Here is a 13863-nt window from a genome sequence, read left to right as displayed (position 1 = left end):
CTCTGATAAAGATGTAGGAGAAAATAATTACAATGGATCACAGAGTACCATGTAATAAACAATGAACAACCCCCCACCCATTTGGCACACCACGACCAACACACATATTACTGGTTATTTATGCAATACAAACAGTACAACAAAACAAAAACAGGCACACATTCAATTGGGTAGTACCACTAAATCAGTAAAATAGGAAATAAAAGGTTGCCATTTATGGAAAAATTTGACTGTACATCCTCTCAACGTGTATTTAATTTTCTCAAGTTTTAAAAAATACATGACATCTCTGAGCCATCGGGAGAAAGAAGGATATTTAGCAGACTTCCAGTGTAACAATAAAGAGCGTCTTGCTAGTAAAGATGTAAAAGCTATGATGTCCTTTTGTGTAGAGTTAAGTGGAAGTGAGGGGTCAGGAATTCCAAATATAGCAATCAGAGGACAAGGTTGGAGATTTACCCCAAGAACAGAGGACATAATATTAAAATAACCCAGCCAGAAATCTTTCAAATCAGGACAAAAAAAAAACATGTGGCTAAGATGACAAGGTGAGCCATGACATTTATCGCATTTGTCTTCCACATCCGGATATATTTCAGATAGTCTAAGCTTAGAGAAATGTACCCTATACAAGACCTTAAATTGAATAAGTCCAAGACGAGCACAAGTCGTGGTAGAACGTATCCTCTCTATAGCCTGTACCCAGGACTCCTCCTGTATTTGTATTCCCAGTTCCCTTTCCCATGTACACTTAAGTTTGTCATTTGAATCATCGCTAAAAGCTAAGATAATGTCATATAGCTTGGAAATGATTCCTCTGTTATGAGGGACAAACGAAAGCATGGTTTCCCAGCAATGCTCTGGAGGTAAAGAGGGGAAATTAGGGAAACACTTAGCTACAAAATTGCGAATTTGAAAATAGCGAAAAAGATGAGTAACAGGGAGTTCATAGCGAGATGACAAATTGGTAAAACTGTCAAAGACACCGTCTACATATAAATCTCTAAATTGTGTAATACCCTTGTCATACCACAGTGAAAATGTTGAATCCGAAAGTGATGGAGGAAATAAGTGGTTGTAATTGATAGGACCCAAGGAAGAACCATCTACAAATTTAAAGTGTCGTCTAAATTGATACCAGATTTTGAGCGTGTTAAGAACCACTTGATTATTGGTATATAGAGAAGGTTTTGTGGGTAAAGAGGTATAAAGTAAAGCAGGTACAGAAGATCCCCTACAAGATGATAGTTCCAATTTACACCAAGAGGATCCAGGGGATTTTAACCAGTAGCAAAGTTTATGAATGTGAGCTGCCCAATAGTAATTTAAAAAATTAGGTAATGCTAGTCCTCCACTAAGTCTGCATCTCTGCAGTAGAGTTTTACGAATCCTAGGTGGTTTTCCACCCCAAATAAAAGAACAAATTATCTTATCAAGTGCGTCAAAAAAATGTTTTGGCAGAAAAAGAGGAATTGACTGGAATAAGAATAGAAATTTTGGTAAAATATTCATTTTAACAACACTGATCTTGCCGATTAATGAAAGGGGGAGGTTACCCCATCTTTGAATATTGGTTGTAATCTTAGAGATAAGGGGAGTGAAATTCGCAGAAGCAAGGCTAGACAAAGAACGAGTCACGTTGACACCGAGGTATTTGAACCCTGATGGACTAAATCGAAAAGGAAAATCTGACTGTTGCATATGACATGCTGCAGTATTAATGGGAAAACACTCACTTTTCTCCAAATTTAATTTATAACCTGAAAAAGAGCTGAAGTTCTCCAGAATACTTAAAACAGCAGGGATAGAGAGAGAAGGATCAGATAAATACAATAGCAAATCATCCGCATACAATGATAGTTTACATTCAGTTCTATTACGGATGATTCCTTTGAATAAAGGGGAAGATCTTAATGTAATTGACAGAGGCTCGATAGCAATAGCAAAGAGCAAAGGTGATAAGGGACACCCTTGGCGAGTTCCACGTTCAAGGTTAAAATAATCAGAATAAACATCATTAGTATGAACACTGGCCTTAGGAGATGAATAGAGGAGGCGAATCCAAGAAATAAAATTTTCACCAAATCCAAATTTTTTTTAAAACTGCAAACAAGTACTCCCACTCTACCCTATCAAATGCCTTTTCGGCGTCCAAAGAAATCACAAGCTCAGGAAGTTCAGCAGAGTGTTTAGAATAAATTATATTGAAAAGTGTACGGGTATTAAAAAACAATTGACGTCCCTTTATAAAACCATTTTGCTCTTCGGATATAATATGAGGAAGCACATTCTCTAAGCGGGATGCAATTACTTTAGCCAATACCTTGACGTCAGCATTAAGCAAAGACAATGGTCTGTAAGACCCACAGGAGGTTGAATCTTTGTCCTTTTTGAGAAGGAGAGCAATAGTGGCTTGTGTCATGGTTGGTGGTAAAGAACCACTTTCCAGAGATTCAGTGAATACAGATAAAAGTAATGGTGCCAATTTGCCAATAATTTTTTTTTTAAATTCAATCGGAAACCTGTCGGGGCCTGGGGCTTTATTAGATTGCATGACATTAATTGCATTTAATACTTCTTCAAGAGAGAGTGGAGAGTCCATTTGCATGGCAGTAATAGAATCAATGACAGGGTTCGAAAGATTCTGAAGAAATGTATTCATTTTGGTGTTATCTGTAGGAAATTCAGATTTATATAATAAAGAGTAAAATGATTTAAAAGTAGCATTAATTTCTAAGGGGTCTGCAGTAATAGTGTCATAAGTGTTTTTAATAGTAGGTATCAAACGGGAAGTGGCCTGTCGTCGTAACTGATGTGCCAATAAACGACTTGCCTTATCACCATGTTCGTAATAAGAGCCACGACTGCGTAGTAGCAAGCGCTTTGCTTCTTTAGTTGAAATAAGATCAAATTCTGCTTGCAAATCGAGACGCTGCTTAAGTAGTTCTGGAGAAGGGTTCAATGCATATTTCTGATCAAGGTTACTAATCACAGATGTAAGTGCATTAAGCTTACCATTAATCTTTTTATTAGAAAGAGCAGAGTAAGAAATAATTTGACCTCTCAGGTAACATTTAAGTGTCTCCCACAGCAACGAATACGAAGAGGAGTCATTGTGATTGAAAGACAAGAACTCATCAATAGAGTTTGAAATGAGTTCACAGAATTCTTTGTCTGCCAAAAGAAGAGAGTTAAATCTCCAAAGTGGTGGGCTAGGTTTATAATTAGAGAGTTGAATATCTAATAATAAAGGTGAATGGTCAGATATTACAATACCTAAATAGTCAGAAGAATTAACACATGAATTAAGTGTACTATCAATAAAAAAGTAATCAATCCTAGAATATGAATGGTGCACCTGGGAAAAGAAAGAGAATTTTTTAATAGAGGGGTTACGGGATCTCCATGGATCAATAAGACTATTCTGTACCATAAAATCAGAGAATGCTTTAGACATACCAGATTGAGTCAGATTTCGAGGATTAGACCGATCCAAGATTGGGTCAAAAACACAATTTAGATCCCCACCAAGGATCAGCAAGTGTGTATTCAAGAAGGGGATGTTACTCAGAAATCTAATTCAACATCATCGAAGTTCGGGGCGTATACGTTTACCAACAAAACCTTTTTTTGCATCAGGGTCCCAGCAACCATGAGATATCTGCCATTCCTATCAGCAATAACATCAGTGGATGAGAACTGAACTTTTTTGTTAATTAAAATGGCGACCCCCCTTGCTTTTGAATTAAAATTTGAGTGGAAGACTTGGCCTACCCAAGGGCAATGTAACCTACACTGATCTTTAACACGAAGGTGAGTCTCCTGCAAAAATACTAAATCAGAGTTTAAACGTTTCAAGTGCGCAAAAACCTTAGATCTCTTAACAGGATTACCCATACCACGTATATTCCAACTGATAAATCTGAGAGGTGTGCCTGACCCAGCAGTGCTGGGATATATATTGTCAATAACCATCTGAATAAAAAAAAATTAAAATGGTCATACAGAGCCGAGGTGAAACACCCTCCCCACATCCCCACCCCAACAATCCCCTAAACACAAATACACCCAAAGTCCCCAAATAACCACAGAACAAAGGAGACAGCAGTGTTTCCCACAATAACCACAAGTTGTCCACAATAGTGTTGAACAACCCGGAGATCATGCCGAGCAATCAAAAGCGAGAGAGAAAAGAAAGAGAAAAAAAAAAAACTCCCGCCGATCTCAACATTATTTAAAGCGCATGAATACAGTAAAGCGCGTGAAAATACAAATGAACAAATAACAGTAGGCAATCCCTCAATCTTGCGCAAATAAATGCAGAAAGCATAAAATGAGAAAATACAAAATGTATAGTCTTGTTAACAATGTCCAGTAAGATTGAGGAAAATAAATATAAATAAAATAAAAATTTACCTGCTACAAACAAACAATAGTGGCACTAATTTAGTAAGTGTAGCAAGCCAGAAAACCAACTAATACTGAACAAATAAAGATTTAAGACTGGAATAGAACAGATCTGAAAAGCTATGGAGCAGTGGTGTAGTCTAGTTTTTTGTAGTGAGTATACTCTAATATAACACCCCCCCTCCCCCGCCGCCGCATACTCACCCATCCCAGAGCGTCACCCCATAAGCACCACCACACTCACTAATGCATACAGTATGCATCGACATGTAATTGAGAGCATTATGAAATACTAAGTGTTATCAACATGTCAATTTATTATAAGCAACACAAGACTTTAACAGCCAATGACATTTACAGCTGGGGAGACTGGACTGATTTTCTACTGTTTAGTGTTAATCACCATCTAACTCAGTCAGTTAAGAGCTACCTTTAGCCTTAGATGTTATATGAATATGGTCCCTGAAGCACAGGTTTTATCAGTTGACAATTTTCAAAAAAATTTTTTAAAGCATTATAGGCACAAATACAAATTTACTTTTAGAAATGGTGTTTTTGAAAAAAAAAAATATTTTAAAATACATTTTACTGTGCAATTTCTTTCTAATTAATTTGAGTTAGACCGAACTTTTATTTTGGTGGGTTGTAGACATTTGAGTTTCTGAGTGTTTTAATAAACTATTATTATTATTATTATTATTATTATTATTATTATTATTATTATTATTAGGCCTGAAGTATACTCTGTGCAATAGTAATATATTTCTGTTATAATTTCTTCAAGTTATACAGAACTTTTATTTTGACAGGTTGTCGTAAAGACATAACAGTTTCTGTGTGTATATGAAACGAATGAATGACGATAGTTTTATCAAATGAAATGGTGAAATTCTCATCAAGTGACTCTCATAGCAGCTCTGCGATGAAATGCACATGTGTAGCTTACATCATGTCTCAATACAGTAAAACGCTGAAAACACCACGAGCGTGAGTCACGCGTGCTTCTCTGTGTGTGTGTGTGTGTGTGTGTGTGTGTGTGTGTGTGTATGTGTAGTGGAGCACACACTGAGCGCTCATTCCCAGAGACGCGTAGAACAATTGCAGTCTCTTTTAACTTTAATATTCATAGACACTAGTCCATATCGAGATTTGATTCATTGTACAGCCCTACTTTTGATTTATTCGTTCAAAAATAGCCAAATTCCGTGACGTTCTGCTTTATATAGCAAGTTCCATTTGTGACTGGATTCCGCGATTCGATCCGTCGCTTCGCAAACAGACGGGGTGAATTTATGAATGAAAGTGTTAAAGTTCTGACACAAAACGAAGTTGATACGTATCCTCACGCTTTTTTTTAAGTGGGTATACGCAAATCCTTGGCCTTTTCTAGTGGGTATACGGCGTATACCTGCGTATCACTACACCACTGCTATGGAGCTCACCCAGGAACCAAAGTTTTGACAAAGTCGCTGGCTTCCTCCGCAGAAACGAAATCCTTCTCAACACCGTTGTATGTAATGCGAAGTCGCGCTGGATGAAACAGACCATAACGAGCACCATCAATGCCACGAAGTTGGCGTCTGACCTCATTGAATGCCGCCCGAGCCCGAGCTATCTTGGCGGTGTGGTCAGGAAAGACTGAGACGGTCAAGCCTCTGACTTTAATCTGTCGGAGCTCTCTAGCGCGGCGCAGAATGTCCACACAGTCACTGTGATAATGAAACCTGCACACAATGGCTCGCGGACGATCACCAGGCTTGGGTTTGGGTTGGAGGGTCCGGTGGGACCGGTCCAAAAGCGGCTCCTTTTCCAGATTGAACGCTTCCTTCAGCAAGGCGGCCACAGCTGCAGCAGTACAGGTGTCAGGACCCTCCGGTACTCCCATTATCCTAACGTTGTTGCGCCGTGATCTGGACTCCAAGTCTTCACATTTATTTTCCAGCTTGGCTACGTTAGCTGTGAGGTGCTCGATAGTAGTTTTCATCACGGCGATGTCATCGGAGCACTCAGTGAGTGCGTGCTCCATTTCTCCAACCGTACCTTTAAGCTTGGACATGGTAGCCTCGGTAGCAGCTTTATCATTCGCCAGCTGTGACTTTACCGCTTGCAGGTCGAGCCTAATAGTAGGCAGAGCATCCCCGAGTGTATCCTGGAGTTCCTTTTTAAAAATATCAGCAATCTCTTTCCTCACCGAGGCCAACAACTCGAGCTTGAGTGCATCGATGTCAAGGTTAGCATGCGCAGAGGCGCCCACGACCTCTGAAGCAGCAGATGACCCACTCGAGGGTGTGGTCGCGATTTGAGGACTGGGCCGCAGTTGTGTCTGAATAGTTTTGCGAGTTTTAGAGTTCTTTCCAGCCATCTTACGCAGTCCAGAGTTAGACTTCCTAACAAAAAAATTCAGCGGAGTAAGACTATACTAAATATGTGTCGAAAAAGCGCAAAAGATTACAATATTAATCAAAATCGGCAGGAGCTTCCAAACTCACGTCGTACTCCATTATAGCTCAGCAGCGCCCCATTATTTACCATTTGTGAATTGAAACTGTTCTCAAATCTTTTAACTCTGCCTTTACTCTATATTTTCCTGCACTAAATAGCATGCTACCATCTCACTGATTCTACACCCTTCACTAAGCCGTTGAATAGGCTATCCTATAGGCATATAGTCAAACTTGCATGTCTCAGACTAAATACATAGGCTACTTACTCTTTTCTCATACCTGAAAATATTATTTAGTAGGCTATCCAATCAATCTGCATCATAGCCTACCATGCATGCACCCATGTATTTAATTAATATAAACGTGCGATTAGTCGACTAATTGCTTAAATAAATTACTAGCCTACTAGTTGACTACAAAAATCTTTAGTCTTATATCCGGAACCGCTTCTCCCCTCTACGCGAGACGGAATGCGACGCTGTGATCATCGGCAGTTCCATCGTCCGGCATGTCCACGCTACCATAGGTAAAGGTAAGGTTCGCACTCACTGCTTTCCTGGTGCTCGTGTTCTCGATGTCGCTGCACAGGTTCCCGGGATTCTGAACGGTGACGAGCCCGTCGGAGCTGTCGTGCTGCACGCGGGAACGAACGACATCAGGCTGCGGCAGTCGGAGGTTCTGAAGAAGGACTACAGGAGCCTGATCGAGACGGTACGCAGTACATCGCCTGAAACAACGATCATCGTGTCTGGACCGCTTCCCACCTACCGACTAGGACACGAAAGGTTCAGTAGATTATTTGCTCTAAATGAATGGTTAATGTCATGGTGTAATGAACAGAGACTGCTCTTTGTAAATAATTGGAATCTTTTCTGGGAGCGTCCTAGGCTCTTCCGTGCTGATGGCCTTCACCCCAGCAGAATCGGAGCGGCTCTTCTGTCGGACAACATCTCCAAGACGCTACACACCATATGACTAGTAAGTCAAAGTCCAAATCACACTCTTTGCTGTCCAAACTTAATTGATATAAGTACCAATGTAGAACATTATATTGAAACTGTGTCTATTCCTCGTTTAGTGAGATCAAATAATAAATCTACTGCAGGATCTAAGAAAAATCTAATTGTGATTAAACCAGAAAATCTCAATATTAGTGAACAAAAACAATTTCTAAAGCTAGGTCTTTTAAACATCAGATCGCTTACACCTAAGGCGGTTATTGTAAATGAAATGGTCACAGATAATAGTTTCGATGTACTTTGCCTTACTGAAACCTGGCTTAAACCAAATGATTATTTCGGTCTTAATGAGTCTACTCCTCCTGGATACTGTTACAAGCATGAGCCCCGTCTGATTGGTCGTGGCGGTGGTGTTGCTATAATCTATAAAGATATTCTTACTGTTACTCAGAAAACAGGTCACAGGTTTAATTCGTTTGAAGTACTTGTGCTAAATGTTACTCTCTTAGATGTAAGAAAGAAATCCATATTATCTCTAGCCTTGGCTACTGTATATAGACCGCCAGGGCCTTACGCTGATTTCCTAAAAGAGTTTGCAGACTTTCTCTCAGATCTTTTGGTCAATGTCGATAAAGCATTAATTGTTGGAGATTTTAACATACACGTAGATAATTCAAATGATGCGTTAGGGGCTGCGTTTACAGATTTATTAAACTCCTTTGGGGTCAAGCAAAACGTAACTGGTCCCACTCATCGTCTTAATCATACGCTAGATTTAATTATATCATATGGAGCCGATCCAACCGATATAGATATTATACCGCAAAGTGATGAAGTCACTGACCATTACATGGTCACTTGCATACTACGTACCGCTGAAATTTGTCATGTTGCGCCGCGTTATCGACCAGGCAGAACAATCCTTCCAACAACTACAGATCATTTCTCAAATAGCTTACCTGATCTATCTCAGCTGCTCAGTGAACCCAAACAAACAGATGAACTAGAGGAAATGACTAGCACTATGAGCACCATTTTCTCTAGTACATTAGACATCGTTGCACCAATTAGATTAAAAAAGGTTAGAGAGAAAACTAAAGCACCATGGTACAACAGTGTTACGCATGTTCTAAAGAGAGAAACTCGTAATTTAGAGCGTAAATGGAAACAAACTAATTTAGAGGTCTTTAGAATCGCATGGAAAGACAGTATGTCACGTTATAAAAAGGCCCTAAAAGCAGGCAGGGCTGAGCATCTCCGCAAACTAATAGAAAACAACCAAAATAATCCTAGGTTTTTATTTAACACCGTGGCTAGACTAACAAATAAACAGACGTTACCGGAGCAAAATATTCCGTTACAGTGTAGTAGTAATGATTTTATGAATTTCTTCACTGAGAAAATAGAAAGCATCAGAAACACAATTGTAAATGTACAATCTTTAATGGTGTCTTATGATTCAGCCTCAATTATCACCCCGCAAGAACAATTACAGCGCTTTGCAACTATAGGACAGGAAGAGTTAAATAAACTTATCATTGCATCTAAACCAACAACGTGTTTATTAGATCCAATACCAACTAAACTACTGAAACAAGTGTTACCTGTAGTGGAAGAGCCTCTTCTCAATATTATTAACTCGTATTTATCCTTAGGTCATGTTCCAAGAATATTCAAGTTGGCAGTTATAAAACCTCTTATTAAGAAACCACAATTAGATCATAATAACCTAGCAAATTATAGACCCATTTCAAATCTTCCATTTATGTCTAAAATACTAGAAAAAGTTGTATCCGCTCAACTGGGCTCTTTCTTGCAAGAAAATGATATCTATGAAAAGTTTCAGTCTGGATTCAGGCCGCATCATAGCACAGAAACTGCGCTCGTTAAAATCACAAATGATTTACTTTTAGCTTCTGACCAAGGCTGTATCTCAATACTAGTTTTACTTGATCTTAGTGCTGCGTTCGATACTATAGATCACACAATACTCTTAGACCGACTACAAAACTACACTGGTGTTCAGGGACAGGCATTAAGCTGGTTCAGATCATACTTATCAGACCGTTACCATTTTGTCTGCGTAAATGGGGAAAAATCGAAGATAACGTCAGTAAACTACGGTGTACCGCAAGGATCTGTGTTAGGCCCTCTGCTATTCTCAATATATATGCTACCACTTGGTAATATTATAAGAAAACATGGAATTAATTTCCACTGTTATGCTGATGACACTCAATTATATATTTCATCACGGCCGGATGAAAACGCTAAATTATCTAAATTAACAGAGTGTGTTAAAGATATAAAATACCGGATGACATGTAATTTTCTGCTATTAAATTCAGATAAAACGGAGGTAATACTTATTAGTCCAAAAAACTGCCCACAAAACCTCTTACAATACAACTTTAATTTAGAAGGGTGTCCTGTTACTTTATCCTCTACAGTAAAAGACCTGGGTGTTATATTAGACCGCAACTTGTCTTTTGAAAATCATATTTCATATGTTACAAGAACAGCCTTTTTCCACCTTAGAAACATTGCTAAGCTACGTAACATGCTATCTGTGTCTGACGCAGAAAAGTTAGTTCATGCATTCATGACCTCGAGACTAGATTACTGTAATGCTTTATTAGCTGGTTGTCCTGCATCCTCAATAAACAAGCTACAGTTAGTCCAAAATGCCGCCGCTAGAGTTCTTACTAGATCAAGAAAATATGATCATATAACACCAATTCTGTCGTCTCTACATTGGTTACCTATAAAGTTCCGTATCAATTACAAAGTATTGCTACTGACCTATAAAGCCCTAAATGGTTTAGCTCCCGTGTATTTAACGGAACTTCTATCGCCCTATAATCCATCGCGCTCTTTAAGATCACTAAATTCGAGGCTTCTGGTCATTCCTAGGATATCTAAGTCCACTAAAGGAGGGAGAGCTTTTTCACATTTAGCTCCTAAACTGTGGAATGGCCTTCCTGATATTGTTCGAGGCTCAGACTCGCTGTCCCAGTTTAAAACTAGATTAAAGACGCATCTCTTTAGCCAAGCATTCACATAATACTTACCTTTTATACTACAGTTGAATCAGATTGAATGCATTAATATTGCGAACAGCAGCTACGCTAATGATTTCCCATATGCTTTTCTGTTGTTATCTCGGGACGCTAGTCCCGAGGTAAATACAGATCGTCAGCTCCAGTTTGTATCCAGCCTCTCATGGAAACTACAGATTCTCCAACACCCGTGCAGAGACGACTCGGCGCCTGTGAAGAGACGACTCGACGCTGGCTATGTTTATGCCCTAAATCAATACATGATTAACTAACTGTATTTCTCTATGTACATTTCTGAAATGCACTTTCTGTAAAGCTGCTTTGAAACAATATGTATTGTGAAAAGCGCTATACAAATAAATTTGAATTGAATTGAATTGAATTATATGGCAACTCTAATCAATACATTTATTTGACATTTTTTACTTATTTATTGGATAGTAGCCTAATTATCCAGTTATTTACATTACATTAGTTGAGTTAACATATATAGCCTAATTGGTAAATGAACGGAAAAAAAAGATTCAATTAATATGCTAACCATGTAGGCTATTTCTGCATTGCTTGTTCCTACACGAAAAGGACTGTTTTAAAGGTGACAATCCTTTATACGTGAAGATTATACTGTATCTTGAAGATTGTTGTATTGTATCTTCTGTTATAAAGACGAAGATTGACATTTCGTTAATTAAAAACAATAAGCACATAATATTGTAAAAAAAAAAAAGAAAAAAAAAAGAAAAGTTATGTTCGGTTATGCGTTTTGATATATATATATATAGCCTACCTTTTTTAAAGGGCCTCATTTTTCCTGGAACCGCTACAATTGAGAATCACTTTAAGCATGCACGCTAAGACAATTTGAAGTATTCCACTTAATACATAATAAAACAATATACAATAATTAACAACGTACCGCTTGCTGTTCTAAGGACTGGCCGAAAAAAAATATTCCTCCAATTTATACCCACCCCACCACATACACCACAATTCTCTCTCTACACAACTTAAATAGTTGGGAATGCATTGCTGTAGCCTACTATTTACTACATCTCACAATCCATAGTATATTGTTTATATAGCCTACTATTGTTATTTCCCTGTCGACTGGTGATATAACGGATTGCACTTTATGGACTTTTTATTGCACTCATATTGTAAGATTCTCTGATGTTATTCCGTTGTTATTTATAACAATGACAAAAAAAAATTAAGAAAAAATAAAGAACAAACAATATTTAAGACACTTTTATCGAAAAAATGAACAAAGCAATTCGTCATATGTCAGTCATAATTGTAACGTACGACAGAGGCGGCCGGATCCATGTGCAGCACTTTATTTCAGCTCAAACACAAGCAGACATAAACTCCGTCATACAGTTAAACAAGGGGCAATCCAGTGACTCGTAGTGAAAACAGGCTGAGGTCGAGGCAGGCAGCACAGGTTCATGAACAGTCCAGAAAGCAGGCAAGGGTCAAGATTTCAGAGAAACAAAGAATAGCCTACTAAAACAAGGAACAAGCTCAGAGATATACGCTTACAGTGTAACAGGACTTCGCAAAGGACAACCAAGGCTTAAATCAGAGAAGCTATAACAAGCATAAACTAAAACAGGTGAAAGACATAAAGCATAATCAGTCCAGGTAAAGCCATAAGATGAAATGCTAAATAGAGAAGGAGTGCCCCCCATTGGCTCACGCGGGCACTCCAGCCGCTGATTGTCACATAAATACAGGTTAGACAATAATAATACAGGGTTTTATTTGATTATCACAAATAAACACAAGATTTTGACGCATATCCGGCGCGGGCGCGAACACTTGTATTTTCCTATCAACAGTGGAAACAACTTAAAATGCTCATAATTTATGGTCATATAGAAAATAATAATACTACTTTTATTTGAGTAAACTCACAATAACAAGAAAATGTTTTGATTTCGTAAAATAAAAGAAAACAATCAGGCGTCTAAAAAATGAACTGAAAAAAAAAATAAAGCTTGAAATGTCCAATTTTAAACGAACAAATTCGAATCGAAAGCAAATACTGTCTGATAATCCGCATGAACGGTGCATTTCTATCAAAAGGCGCATCCGCTTTACAGCGGAGATGGAGATATGTTTGCAGCCGACACTGATTTAGAAAATACTAGTTTATTAACAAAAACAATTAAAATGCCTCGTTATTTTTTCAGACACATTTATTATCATTAGCCTATAAGCCACCTATAAATCAGCTCTCTGTATGGTTCCAGAGATGGCTCTTCTCATTCAGCACTGCGGGAAAATAATTTGGCCTTAGAAAACCAGTAAAATCTAAAAAAAAAAAAAATCCATAATAATTTGTGAATATTTTAAATGTTTAATAAAGGGGCAAAACGTCATAAATAAAAAGTCAAATAATAGTTTACAAACTATTTTAAAAAAAAGTTTACAGTCGTTTTTTTTTTCACCACAGGTGACTTGTATATAAAATAGTAGCCTATTTTTCAATTCTATTCTTCTATTTAAAGGATCTACAGAAACAGTGGTTGCGCGTTTTCTAGTTTACCAAAGTGCTGTAGCCAAGGCCTTTTAAAACTATAAAAAAATTAAAAACACAATAACAACCACAACAATAAGCTATAAAAATGCACACACATAATATCATATATAAATCACAGACGCAGACGTCACGTTATAAGACAGACGCAAGTGTCACGTTCATTGAGACGAGTGCATGTTGCACAGTCATATTAAAGAACCTATGAGGTGTGATTTGTGCATTTACTTTGCAAACTAAGCAATCACCGTGTCAATCGTCGCGTACCTTGCCGTGAACAATGACGTATGATATCGTGCGTGTGGATGAACGTCTGGATAACGTACATGTGGATGAACGTGTGGATGAACGCCTGGATAACGTACGTGTGGATGAACGTGTGGATGAACGTCTGGATTAATACTTAGGCTATATTCTATTATCTTTACTATTGTACCTTTTTAATTTAGGAT

The 13863-nt window shown here is 38.0% G+C and overlaps 1 long non-coding RNA gene across 1 annotated transcript; it reads left to right on the top strand.

Moving 5' to 3' along the window:
* The first annotated feature begins 7334 nt into the window (after positions 1-7334).
* Positions 7335-11113, top strand: LOC307165370. Its single transcript, XR_013822463.1, has 3 exons — positions 7335-7562; positions 7739-7829; positions 11002-11113. It is a non-coding gene; the product is annotated as an uncharacterized lncRNA (long non-coding RNA).
* Positions 11114-13863: the final 2750 nt, after the last annotated feature.

Source organism: Squalius cephalus (assembly GCF_949319135.1).
Source record: "Squalius cephalus genome assembly, chromosome: 1".
Lineage (NCBI taxonomy): Eukaryota > Metazoa > Chordata > Actinopteri > Cypriniformes > Leuciscidae > Squalius > Squalius cephalus.
This window is presented reverse-complemented; position numbering and strand designations above follow the sequence as displayed.